The 12,962-nt window shown below is 40.7% G+C and overlaps 1 non-coding gene across 1 annotated transcript; it reads left to right on the top strand.

Moving 5' to 3' along the window:
* Window positions 1-2,403: 2,403 nt before the first annotated feature.
* Window positions 2,404-2,510, top strand: LOC128294226 (small nucleolar RNA R71). Its single transcript, XR_008284540.1, has one exon. It is a non-coding gene; the product is annotated as a small nucleolar RNA R71 (small nucleolar RNA).
* The last annotated feature ends 10,452 nt before the right edge of the window (window positions 2,511-12,962 follow it).

Here is a 12,962-nt window from a genome sequence, read left to right as displayed (position 1 = left end):
ACATAGGTCCACGCTCATGTTTGTTTTGACAGTGTCGACCACGAGTGGATGGCACAGGCATGTCGAACGCCCGTGCTAAATTGACAGGTTCGCCCACGGTTTCAAGGCACCGGCATGTCGCATGCCCGTGTTGTTTTAGCATTTCACCCACAGCTTATCCCACGGCCATGGTGACTTATTGCATCCCATGTTGGGGAAAACTTTTGCCCTATTTTCACACGGTCGTGTCTCCTCTTGTGGTGTGAGCACGGCCTACGGCATGCCCGTGTGCCTGGTCATGTGGATGGGAAAACCCTGTGTTTCAAGACTAAGTTAGTAGGTTAGGTGTGAAAAACTAGAACTTAAATAAATCATTACTATTAGTGCTCGGGTTGCCTTCCGAGAAGCGCTTATTTATAGTCTTAAGCTGGACTTACCTCTCTTTTGTATGGTCAAGGTGGTGCGAGGAGTTTACACTCCTCATCCCTACTATCAACATTATCAACATAAGGTTTAAGACGAGTATTGTTTACCTTAAATATGCCGAATTTGGGATGAATTACCTCGACTGTAGCATATGGGAAAATACTAAGTACTATAAGTGGAATTTCTTCATTAGGTTCAGAAGTGGCAATGCGAGGATCTGCTGCATCTAGTAGTACTTTGTCTCCAACCTTAAGTTGATTTGGTGAGGTATTGAGCTTGTCCTTGCTCGATTTCGATTTATCGGGTGTTCTCAGTTTCTGTGTCCGCCATTCATCTAGCTCTTCGATTTGTAGCCTTCGTTCTTCATAGATAGGTCCTTTACTGTTTTCTGAACACGGCTCACATGTGTTTTTCGAAACTGTTTCCTGTATAGAGGGTTTCGCCACATAATCAGAACTAGTAGAATGATTTATACAACCACCTTCAATTCTTGATGTGTTACTCGAATTACGAGCTTGAAGGATGATTGTTTCATCTCCCACATGAAGTGTGAGTTCACCTGTACCAACATCAATAATGGTTCTAGCAGTCGCTAAAAAGGGTCGTCCTAAAATTAAAGGTGCGTTATTATCCTCTTCCATGTTTAGAACAACAAAGTCTACTGGGTATATAAATTTATCGATCTTAACAAGATCATATTCAATGATACCCCTAGGAAATCTAATGTTTTATCAGCCAATTGAATGCTCATCCTAGTTTGTTTGGGTTTCCCAAGACCTAGCTGTTTAAACATTTTATAAGGCATAACATTAATGCTTGCCCCTAAGTTAGCCAATGCATTATGAACATCTAAACTACCAATTAAATAAGGAATCGTAAAACTCCCTGGATCTTTCAATTTGTTGGATAGCTTATTCTATAATATGGCTAATTAAACTGCATTCAATTCCACATGCGATGCCTCATCCAACTTTCGTTTATTTGTTAAAAGCTCCTTTAAAAATTTGACTGCATTTGGCATCTGCGAGAGAGCTTCAATAAACGATAAGTTAATATGTAAATTTTTTAATAATTTAAGAAATTTACCTAGTTGTTCTTCTGTGCAGTCTTTCCTTGTCATGGTTGGATATGGCACACGGGGTCTGTACTCTTTACATACTGGTTTCTGGTCATTATGGTCTACCTCACCTTTATCTTGACTAACCATAATGCCTTGCATCGGTTTTGGTGCAGGCTCAACTAACCCTTCCTTGTCATGAGTGGTAATCACATTGAGTTGTTCCCTTGGGTTAGATTCCATGTTACTCAGCAGGCTACCTTGTGGTCATTTAGAAATCAGGTTGGCGAGTTGGCCTATCTGAGTTTCGAGCCCTTGGATTGACGCTTGTTGATTCTTAAGGGCTGTCTTGGTATTTTGGAAATGAGTTTCTCACACCGAGATGAATTTTGTTAACATCTCCTCAAGGTTCTGCTTTTTCTCTTGTTGGTAGGGTGTTTGTTGGAAGGCTGGAGGTGGTGGTCTTTAATTCCCTTGGCCTCCCCACGAGAAATTTGGGTGGTTCCTCCAACCTGCATTGTAAGTATTACTATAAGGATTATTTTGAGATCGAGGATTATTAACCATGTAATTTAACTGCTCGTTCTCCATGTTGTGGCCATAGGGTGGGTATTCTGAATTGCTTGATCCACCTCCACTTGCTTCGCACTGCATTACTGGGTGAACCTATGAAGAACTAAGAAAACCATCAATTTTCTTATTCAAGAGTTCTACCCGATTAAAGAGCATGGTGACCGAATCGACGTTATAAACGCCGTTGTTTTGTTGGCTTTGTCCTCATGACTTGCCACTGATAATTATTCAGTGACATCTCTTCTATAAATTCATAAGCATCTTTAGGTGTCTTATTATTGATGGTTCCACCAACGGCTGCATCAACCATTCGTCGAGTCGAAGGATTTAGGCCATTATGAAAAGTTTGAACCTATAGCCAGAGTGGTAAAACATGGTGAGGGCATCTTCTCAAGAGGTCATTGTATCTCTCCCATGCATCGTAGAGTGTTTCTAAATCCATATACACAAAAGAAGAGATATCATTATGTAATTTAACTGTTTTAGCCGGCGAAAAATATTTTAATAAAAACTTTTCAGTCATTTGTTCCCAAGTAATGATTGACCCTCGTGGTAACGAATTCAACCACTGTTTATCTTTGTTTCTCAATGAAAAATGGAATGACCGAAGGTGAATGGCGTCATCAGAAATGCCATTAATTTTAAATGTATCACATAGTTCCAAAAAGTTCGCCCAGTGAGCGTTGGGATCTTCATCCTGCAAACCATCAAACTGAACAAATTGCTGTATCATTTGAATTGTGTTAGGTTTAGTTCAAAAGTATTTGCAGCTACAGCAGGTCTAACTATGCTCAATTCAGGTCCTGTTAAATAAGGTTTAGCATAATCACACATAGTGTGCGGAGTAGGATTCTGATAAATAGCAATCGCAGGAGGTAGCGAATTTTCTTGGTTTTTAGCCATCTCCTTGGTTGTGGTTGAAGTATCGTCCTCTTGCTCTTCCTCTGTGTATCGTAACCTTCACTTTATTTCTCTTCGGTTTCTGCAAACTGTGCGATCGATCTCACTATCAAACAATAATGGTCCTGACGGGTTTCTTCTGGTCATAAACTAGAAAAACCTGCCAGAAGAGAATAAATGAAGAATTAGAAAAGAAAATAAAAATTTAAATTGCAATAAAAGTAAAATGGCTAAAGTAATAAAAATCCAGTGTTCCTAATATCCTAGTTGCCCGGCAACGGCGCCAAAAACTTGATACGTGATATTCGTGACAGGTTTTAAAGATTTATGAATGAATCGTTCTTGAGACTAACTTGTTATCACAATTATGGCAAGTGTACCTATCCAACAGTAGTATAGTTCAGCAAGACCAGATTGTCGAACCCAAAGGAACCACGAGGACTAGTATTTACTTCCTTGTTATTATCTAGCCTAAAAATTACAAGGTTTGGTTATCTAAACTAATTACTAAACTAAGAATGCACAAAAATAAAATTTTGGGAAAATACTTTTGTGAGAATTCGATTGATTAAGACAATACCTAAGGAAAAATCCACCTAGACTTCACTTGTTAGTTGACTCTGAACCAGACGATTTATTTATTTGACTTGATCTGTAACACCCCAAACCCGGCCCAGACTTATGGCCGAATCTGACGTGCCACATTGGAGTTGAAAACCCACGTTCCGTTTTAGTGTTTTAAAACCATACATTTTATTGAGTTAACAAAGTGTATGGAAGCTGGGCACCAGGTAGGTATCTGAGACAGAGGAGGTGAGCCTTGAAGGCTACTTAAGTACCAAGCTCTTTAATTGGATCCAATCCTAGACATGCCCACAACCATAGCCACACTTTGTTATATCGAGTTTAAATTTGTTTAAGTGGACGTCTTTGATAAATCGATTAATCGTGGTGTTGAGATATTTTGAAAACAAGTATCATTTTGAAAACACGTCCTAAGTCTAGCCCATTTGAATAATTATTAACCAATTTTTAAAGTTATTAAAATTAAAATAATTCCGAAAAGAAATAAAAGGAAAGTTAAAATTGGCCTTATTACAACCCAAAAATAAATAATAATTAAAGGAAATTAAATGAAAACCAACACTTATTTAAAAGCCCAAAGATGATCACCGTGGCCACTCAATCCTCTCCGCCCAAGTCCCCACATCAAGGCTCACTGCAAGGTTAAGGAAAGGGGTGAGTTTGGAAACTCGAGTGCAACAAGCCCTTTCGAGCCCAAAACAATAACGGCTGTTGGGTCTAAGCCCAAATCAATCTCAATCATGCCTTTGGTCAGTAGCCCTTTTCTTATTTCATATTTCATATCTTTGGGCAAGCCTTTTCATATTTCATATTCTTGGGCAAGCCGTTCTTCAGAAACGGTATGGCCCTTAGGCCCATTTCAAGGTCACATATAATTTCAATGAAAGAATGCAACCCATTTGGGGAGACTACTCAACCCACCATCCGCTACTCTCCACCCGTACCAACCAACACACCATGTGGGGATTAACTCGACCCACCCCGCCAAACTCTCCACTGGCAGCATAGCTGCTTTATCATATAACTGGAGGCCTAGCCTCTTTTAATAACTGGGGCAAAAGCCCTTTCAATAACTGGGGCATAAGCCCTTTTATAACTGGGGCATAAGCCCTTTTGATAAGCAGGGCATAAGCCCTTTTCACTTCCTCCATCCATATAAAACCAACCCAATGCATTTATGATTACCTCATGTGCATATCATACATATCATGTGCATATCATACATTTCATGTGCATATCATACTTACCATATTTATCAAAATCCCATGTATTAAAATCATACATAAACCCTAGGGGTATAATGGTTATTTTTACCTAGGGCAAAACGGTCATTTTCATGGTATAAGGGTAATCTCATAATTTTTCCAAAAATTAGGGTTTCCATGTTCATTAACTATTACTAACAATCCATGGGTGCAAGCAGTGATTACGGCCCATTTTAGCGAAATCGAGTTATTGGGCCTAAAACCCTAATGGGCCCTACTTAGCCAATTTAGTCATCTAGGGCCATTTAGCCTATATTCCATAACGATTTTAACAGTCTTATCATGCCATATAACAGATTTCCGTTTTCTACCAATTTTTACCCAAATAGGCCCGAAAGCCCAATGGGCCCCACTTCGGCCCCTCGAGGCCCAACTTACCAAGAACGCCAAAAATCACATTCTTACCGTTTCCATCGTTCTCGATCACCGTCTCATCGATTCTAACTAACTAGTGAGCGTTAAGCTTGCTCACAAGTCCTTGAAATGCCGAATTTGGCATTTGGCTTTTCGGCATTTTATCGCTTTAAGCTATGAAAGGGTTCGTTACACACCTGATTTGCGATATTCCTTGACGAGATCTCCTACACGATTTCTCCTATAATCAATTGTTAAATAGATCAGCTCGCAATAATTGAACCAAATTAAGAACTTTCCAATATTAACACTTACACATTCGGCCACCATCCATAATGGCCTTAGGCACCTTACCTTTGTCGCGATTGATGACTAGGCCTAGCTACTCCGGCGATCCAAGCTACTCCAAATTGACACTACACCTTGCTGCTCCTTCAATAAATAAACCAAAAATATTAAAAGAAGACCCCATAGAGTCTATGCCCATATTCGGCCATCTCCTTAAACTTGGAGTTTCGGCTTTTGGCCAAAGCTACACTAGGAATTGTTTAAAGTTTGAACACTTACCACAGTCTTTCTCCTCTTGAATCCGGATGTCTAAAAGGTAAAGGAACCGAACGCCAACTATTGAAAAGGAAGAAAAGGTTGCTGGTCACAAAGAATCGGCACCCCTATCTTCACTCGATTCGACTTTTTACACTTCGGCAAAAATAGAGATAAGGAAAACAATGGTGAATGAAAGGAAATAGTGGGCTGATTTGAAAGAAAGAAAAGGAAGAAAATTGAGTAGAAGGGAGGTAGATTCGGCTGGAAAGAAAGAGAGAAAAGCTACACACCAAAGAACAAAATCGCACAGCTAAGACCCTAATGCCGAAATTACTAACCTAATACCCTCTGCCGAAAATCCCTCTCCAAACTCCCTTATTCGCCAACTCTATCTCCATATCACATCCTAAAATCTCTCCCTTATCCCTCCTTAATTTATGCATTTGACTTGATCCAACTCTCTCCTCTTACGTAATCCACTCGGGTTCTAACACTTACCCTTCTGCACAAAAATAAATACTCCTATTTGCCAACACAGGAATCGATCCTGGTCTTCCCCAACACTTACACGCCACCTTTAAAGCTCCCTAGTGGCGTCACTTAGCCACTTTGCGGAGGATCTTTTGTGATACACTTTACCCACAACTTAATATAAGGGCACCTAGCCGAACCCCTAACTCCTAAGTCCAAAATTTAAAAAATTCTACCGGGTTTTGGCCAACTCATAGGCCTTCCATAAGCCCATTTACATACCCAAATTATGAATTCCATCATCACGTACCAAATTTTAGAAATTTACTTAAAATATCAAGAATCGCGAAAAACCCGAAAATTAGGATGTTACAACTCTACCCTCCTTAAAGAAATTTCGGCCTTGAAATTTACCTGGTCCAAACAGTTGAGGGTACTGTTGACGCATTGCCTCTTCGGTCTCCCAGGTAGCTTCTTTCTTGCCATGGTTCCTCCAAAGTACCTTCACCAATGGGACTGACCTCTTTCTCAACACCTTGACATCACGATCAAGTATTTGCACAGGTTCCTCTTCAAAGGTCAAATCCGACTGTACCTCAATTTCTGCAACTGGCACGATATGAGTTGGGTCAGAACGATATCGCCTTAGCATGGACACATGGAAGACATCGTGAATGCGATCCAGTTCTGGAGGTAACTCTAGCTGATAAGCCACCGGCCCTATCCGCTTAATTATTCGGTAAGGCCCAATAAACCGTGGGCTTAACTTACCCTTCTTACCAAATCTCAAGATCTTCTTCCAAGGCAAAACTTTCAAAAAGACCATGTCTCCTACCGCATATTCAATATCCTTACGCTTGGATCGGCATAAGACTTTTGTCGATCCACCGCCTCTTTAACCTCTTCTGATTACCTTAATCTTGTCTTGATGTCTGCTACCAACTCTGGTCCAAGTATTTGCCTTTCCCCAATTACGCCCAACAAGTAGGCGACGACACCTTCTCTCATATAGTGCCTCATATGGAGCCATCTGAATACTTGCTTGATAAGCTGTTGTTATCGCGAACTCCGCTAAGGGCAAATGGTCCTCCCAAATGCCTTTAAACTCAATAGCACAACCCTCAACATATCCTCTAAAATCAATAACCCTCTCGATTTGCCCATCCGACTTAGGGTGAAAAGCCGTCTTGAAATCAATCGCGTTCCCAATGCCTCATGCCACTTCGCTAAAACCAAGATGTAAACCTTGGGTCTCGATGCGAAATTATCGATCTTGGCACACCATGCAACCGTACTATTTCCGCCACATACAATCGCCAACTTCAAGTGAGTAATCGGTTGGACGGTATGAAATGAGCGATTTCGTGAGTCTATCCACAATCACCCAAACCGAATCCTTCTTAGAAGGTGTCAACGGCAACCCACTTACAAAGTCCATAGTTACCCTTTCCCACTTCCAAAGTGGTATCTTTACTGTTGTAACAATCCGAAGGTAGTTGATGCTCGGCCTTCACTTGTTGACATGTCAAACATCTCCCAACAAATTCGGTCACTTCTTGCTTAAGCCCAGGCCACCAATATTGCTCTCGCAAGTCTCGATACAACTTACTCCCTCCTGGATGCATAGCACAAGGTCCATTATGTGCCTCTTTCAAAATCATCAATCTCAAGTCGGAGTCTTTCGGCATACAAATTCTTCCTCGAAAACAAAGAACTCCCTCACTATTTAACCCAAAGTTAGGATTCTCCCCCTTCTCAACTTGCCAAAACCGAGCAACCAACGACTCGTCCTCCAACTGTTGCTTCTTAATCTGTTCTACCCAAGTCGGTCTCACATGTAACTCTGCCAACAAACTCCCGTCGGCATACAAACTTAGACGAGCAAACATCGCCTTTAATTCCGCCACAGCTCTTCGACTTAGCGCATCAGCCACGACATTCGCCTTACCTGGGTGGTACTCAATCAAACAGTCATAGTCCTTTAACAACTCTATCCACCTTTCTTTGCCTAAGATTCACTCCTTTTGAGTCGCAAGTACTTAAGACTCTTGTGATCCGTATAGATGATGCATTTCTCTCCATGCGGTAATGCCTCCATATCTTAAGTGCAAAGATTACCGCCAATTCCAAGTCATGCGTAGGGTAGTTCACCTCATGTGGCTTAAGGCGTCGTGAAGCATAGCGACCACTTTACCCTCTTGCATCAACACGCACCCAAACCTACATGTGACGATCGTCATCACGTTGAAATCCTTACCGACCTCTGGTGAATCAATCTTGGCGCTTCACAAAACCTTCTTCAACTTCTCAAAAGCCTCTTCTTTATCCGTCCAAACAAAAGTGCTCCCTTCCTTATAAGTTTAGATTAACGGTCTTGCCATCATAGAAAATCCTTCCACGAATCTCCGATAATAACCGCCAACCCGAAACTTGAATCTCATTGCCGACTTGGTGGCTTCTATTCCAAGATTGCTTCAATCTTTCGAGGGTCCACCTTGATCCCTTGAGCGAGACACAACATGCCCCAAGAAGGTAACTTCCTTCACCAAAACTCGCACTTACTAAACTTTGCATAAAGTTGCTTCTCCTTAACACTTGCGATTACTACACGAAGATACTCAACATGCTTCTCTTCCGTTTCCGAATACACCAAGATATCATCAATAAAAATGACTACAAACTGATCCAAGTATGGCTGGAATACCCGATTCATCAAATCCATGAATCTTTGCCGTGCATTAGTCAACCCAAATGGCATTACCGAAACTCGTAATGACCGTATCGAGTCCTGAACGCCGTCTTATAAATATCCCCCTCTTTAACTCTTAATTGATGATATCCCGACCGAAGGTCGATCTTAGAAAACACCTAGGCTCCTTTTAATTGGTCGAACAGATCATCGATTCTTGGTAACGGATACTTGTTCACGATAGTCACTTATTCAACTGCCGATAGTCAATACACATTCGCATAGTCCCATCTTTCTTCTTTACTGAACATCTTAGGTGCACCCGGAGAAACACTTGGTCTTATAAACCTCTATCCAACACTCTTGAATCGAGCTTTCAATTCTACCAACTCCTTTGGTGCCATCCGATAAGGCGAATGGACACAGGAGTCGCTCCGGTAGTAAGTCGATCCCAAACTCGACTTCTCTGTTTGGGGTAATCCGGGAAGTTCATCCGGAATACATCCCGAAATTCCTTAATAGTCCTAACCGACTCCACCGTTATCTCCTCAAGTCCCGTTTGACTTACAAAGGCCAAGTCGCCTCACAACCTTTCCGGATCAACTTCTCGGCTCTTAACGCCAAACAACATTGGATAAATAATCCTTCGTTCCCCTATGACCATTATCTCCTCTAGTACTCATATCGAATTATCGATTTACTGAATTTTATGAAATTAGTATAACGTTCCACCGCTTATTAAGAAAATGTCTTATGGAGATATAGCAGTTCAAGGATTGTTTTCGTATCATCATAGCCTAGCTACGCCTCATTCCTCATTTACAACTCTACCTAGCTAAGGTATCATAGTAGGGTCTCAAAGACTATTCATAATATCATATCAATATCATATATTGTAAGGAAAATATACTTACAGACTTGGTGCTAGGGATTCAGTTGCACCACTTCTTTCTCAAAAAAACCATGTTTTTATTATCGAAAATAGAAATTCAAAACTTTAATTTAAAAACTCCCTTTATTTTGAACTTTTGATTAAAAGCAGAAAAGATGGTACCTTTTTAACATATATTTTCCGCAAAACATCTTTAAAATAAACTTTTCAAAAACCATTTCCAAAAATACCCTTCTTAGGCCTAAGTTTTCAAATAGATTTTCGGACCCGATCCACAGCAGAGTTGTTGCAACCTAGGCTCGATACCACTAAATGTAACACCCCAAACCCGGCCGGACGTTATGGCGAATCGGCGTGCCACATTGGAGTTGAAAACCCACGTTCGTTTTAGTGTTTTAAAACCATACATTTTATTGAGTTAACAAAGTGTATGGAAGCTGGGCACCGGTGGTATCCGAGACAGAGGAGGTGAGCCATGAAGGCTACTTAAGTACCAAGCTCTTTAATTGGATCCAATCCTAGACATGCCCACAACCATAGCCACACTTTGTTATATCGAGTTTAAATTTGTTTAAGTGGGCGTCTTTGATAAATCGATTAATCGTGGTATTGAGATATTTTGAAAACAAGTATCATTTTGAAAACACGTCCTAAGTCTAGCCCATTTGAATAATTATTAACCAATTTTTAAAGTTATTAAAATTAAAATAATTCAAAAGAAATAAAAGGAAAGTTAAAATTGGCCTTATTACAACCCAAAATAAATAATAATTAAAGGAAATTAAATGAAAACCAACACTTATTTAAAAGCCCAAAGATGATCACCGTGGCCACTCTGAATCCTCTCCTACCCAAGTCCCCACATCAAGGCTCACCTGCAAGGTTAAGGAAAGGGGGTGAGTTTGGAAACTCGATGTGCAACAAGCCCCTTCGAGCCCAAAACAATAACGACTGTTGGGTCTAAGCCCAAATCCAATCTCAATCATGCATTTGGCAGTAGCCCTTTTCTTATTTCATATTTCATATCTTGGGCCAAAGCCTTTTCATATTTTATATTACTGGGCCGAAGCCTTTTCATATTTCATATTCTTGGGCGAAGCCTTTCTCAGAAACGGTATGGCCCTTAGGCCCATTTCAAGGTCACATATAATTTCAATGAAAGAATGCAACCCATTTGGGAGACTACTCAACCCACCATCCGCTACTCTCCACCCGTACCAACCAACACACCATGTGGGATTAACTCGACCCACCCGCCAAACTCTCCACCGGCAAAGATAGTCATTTATCATATAACCGAGGCCTAGCCTCTTTTTAATAATCAGGGCAAAAGCCCTTTCAATAAGCGGGGCATAAGCCCTTTTATAAGCAGGGCATAAGCCCTTTTGATAAGCAGGGCATAAGCCCTTTTCACTTCCTCCATCCATATAAAACCCAACCCAATGCATTTATGATTACCTCATGTGCATATCATACATATCATGTGCATATCATACATTTCATGTGCATATCATACTTACCATATTTATCAAAATCCCATGTATTAAAATCATACATAAACCCTAGGGGTATAATGGTCATTTTACCTAGGGGCAAAACGGTCATTTTCATGGTATAAGGGTAATCTCATAATTTTACCAAAATTAGGGTTTCCATGTTCATTAACGATTACTAACAATCCATGGGTGCAAACAGTGATTCGGCCCATTTTAGCGAAATCGAGTTATTGGGCCTAAAACCCTAATGGGCCCTACTTAGCCAATTTCGTCATCTAGGCGCATTTAGCCTATATTCCATAACGGTTTTAACGGTCTTATCATGCCATATAACGATTTTCGTTTTCTACCAATTTTACCCAAATGGGCCCGAAAGCCCAATGGGCCCCACTTGACCCCTCGAGGCCCAACTTACCAAGAACGCCAAAAATCACATTCTTACTGCTTCCATCGTTCTCGATCACCGTCTCATCAATTCTAACTAACTAGTGAGCGTTCCTTGCTCACAAGTCCTTGAAATGCCGAATTTGGCATTTCGACTTTTCGACATTTATCGCTTTAAGCTATGAAAGGGTTCGTTACACACGATTTGCGATATTCCTTGACGAGATATCCTACGATTTCTCCTATAATCAATTGTTAAATAGATCAGCTCGCAATAATTGAACCAAATTAAGAACTTTCCAATATTAACACTTACACATTCTACCACCATCCATAATGGCCTTAGGCACCTTACCTTTGTCGCGATTGATGACTAGGCCTAGCTACTCCGTGATCCAAGCTACTCCAAATCGACACTACACCTTGCTGCTCCTTCAATAAATAAACCAAAATATTAAAAGAAGACCCCATAGAGTCTATGCCCATATTCGGCCATCTCCCTAAACTTGGAGTTTCGACTTTTGGCCAAAGCTACACTAGGAATTGTTTAAAGTTTGAACACTTACCACAGTCTTTCTCCTCTTGAATCCGGATGTCTAAAAGGTAAAGGAACCGAACGCCAACTATTGAAAAGGAAGAAAAGGTTGCTGGTCACAAAGAATCGGCACCCCTATCTTCACTTGATTCGACTTTTTGTGACTTCGGCAAAAATAGAGATAAGGAAAACAATGGTGAATGAAAGGAAATAGTGGGCTGATTTGAAAGAAAGAAAAGGAAGAAAATTGAGTAGAAGGGAGGTAGATTCGGCTGGAAAAGAAAGAGAGAAAAAGCTACACACCAAAGAACAAAATTAGCACAACTAAGACCCTAATGCGAAAATTACTAACCTAATACCCCTCTGCCGAAAATCCCCTCTCCAAACTCCCTTTTCGGCCAACTCTATCTCCATATCACATCCCTAAAATCTCTCCCCTTATCCCTCCTTAATTTATGCATTTGACTTGATCCAACTCTCTCGTCTTACAGAATCCACTCAGGTTCCAACACTTACCCTTCTTGCACAAAAATAAATACTCCTATTTGCCAACACAGGGAATCGATCCCAGGTCTTCCCCCAACACTAACACGCCACCTTTAAAGCTCCCTAGTGGCGTCACTTAGCCACTTTGCCAGAGGATCTTTTTGTGATACACTTTACCCACAACTTAATATAAGGGCACCTAGCCAGAACCCCTAACTCCTAAGTCCAAAATTTAAAAATTCTACCGGGTTTTGGCCAACTCATGGGCCTTCCATAAGCCCATTTACATACCCAAATTATGAATTCCATCATCACATACCAAAT

Source organism: Gossypium arboreum, chromosome 6 (genome assembly GCF_025698485.1).
Source record: "Gossypium arboreum isolate Shixiya-1 chromosome 6, ASM2569848v2, whole genome shotgun sequence".
In the NCBI taxonomy this organism is placed as follows: domain Eukaryota; kingdom Viridiplantae; phylum Streptophyta; class Magnoliopsida; order Malvales; family Malvaceae; genus Gossypium; species Gossypium arboreum.
Note: the sequence above shows the minus strand (reverse complement) of the source record. Positions and strands in the feature narration are given on the sequence as shown.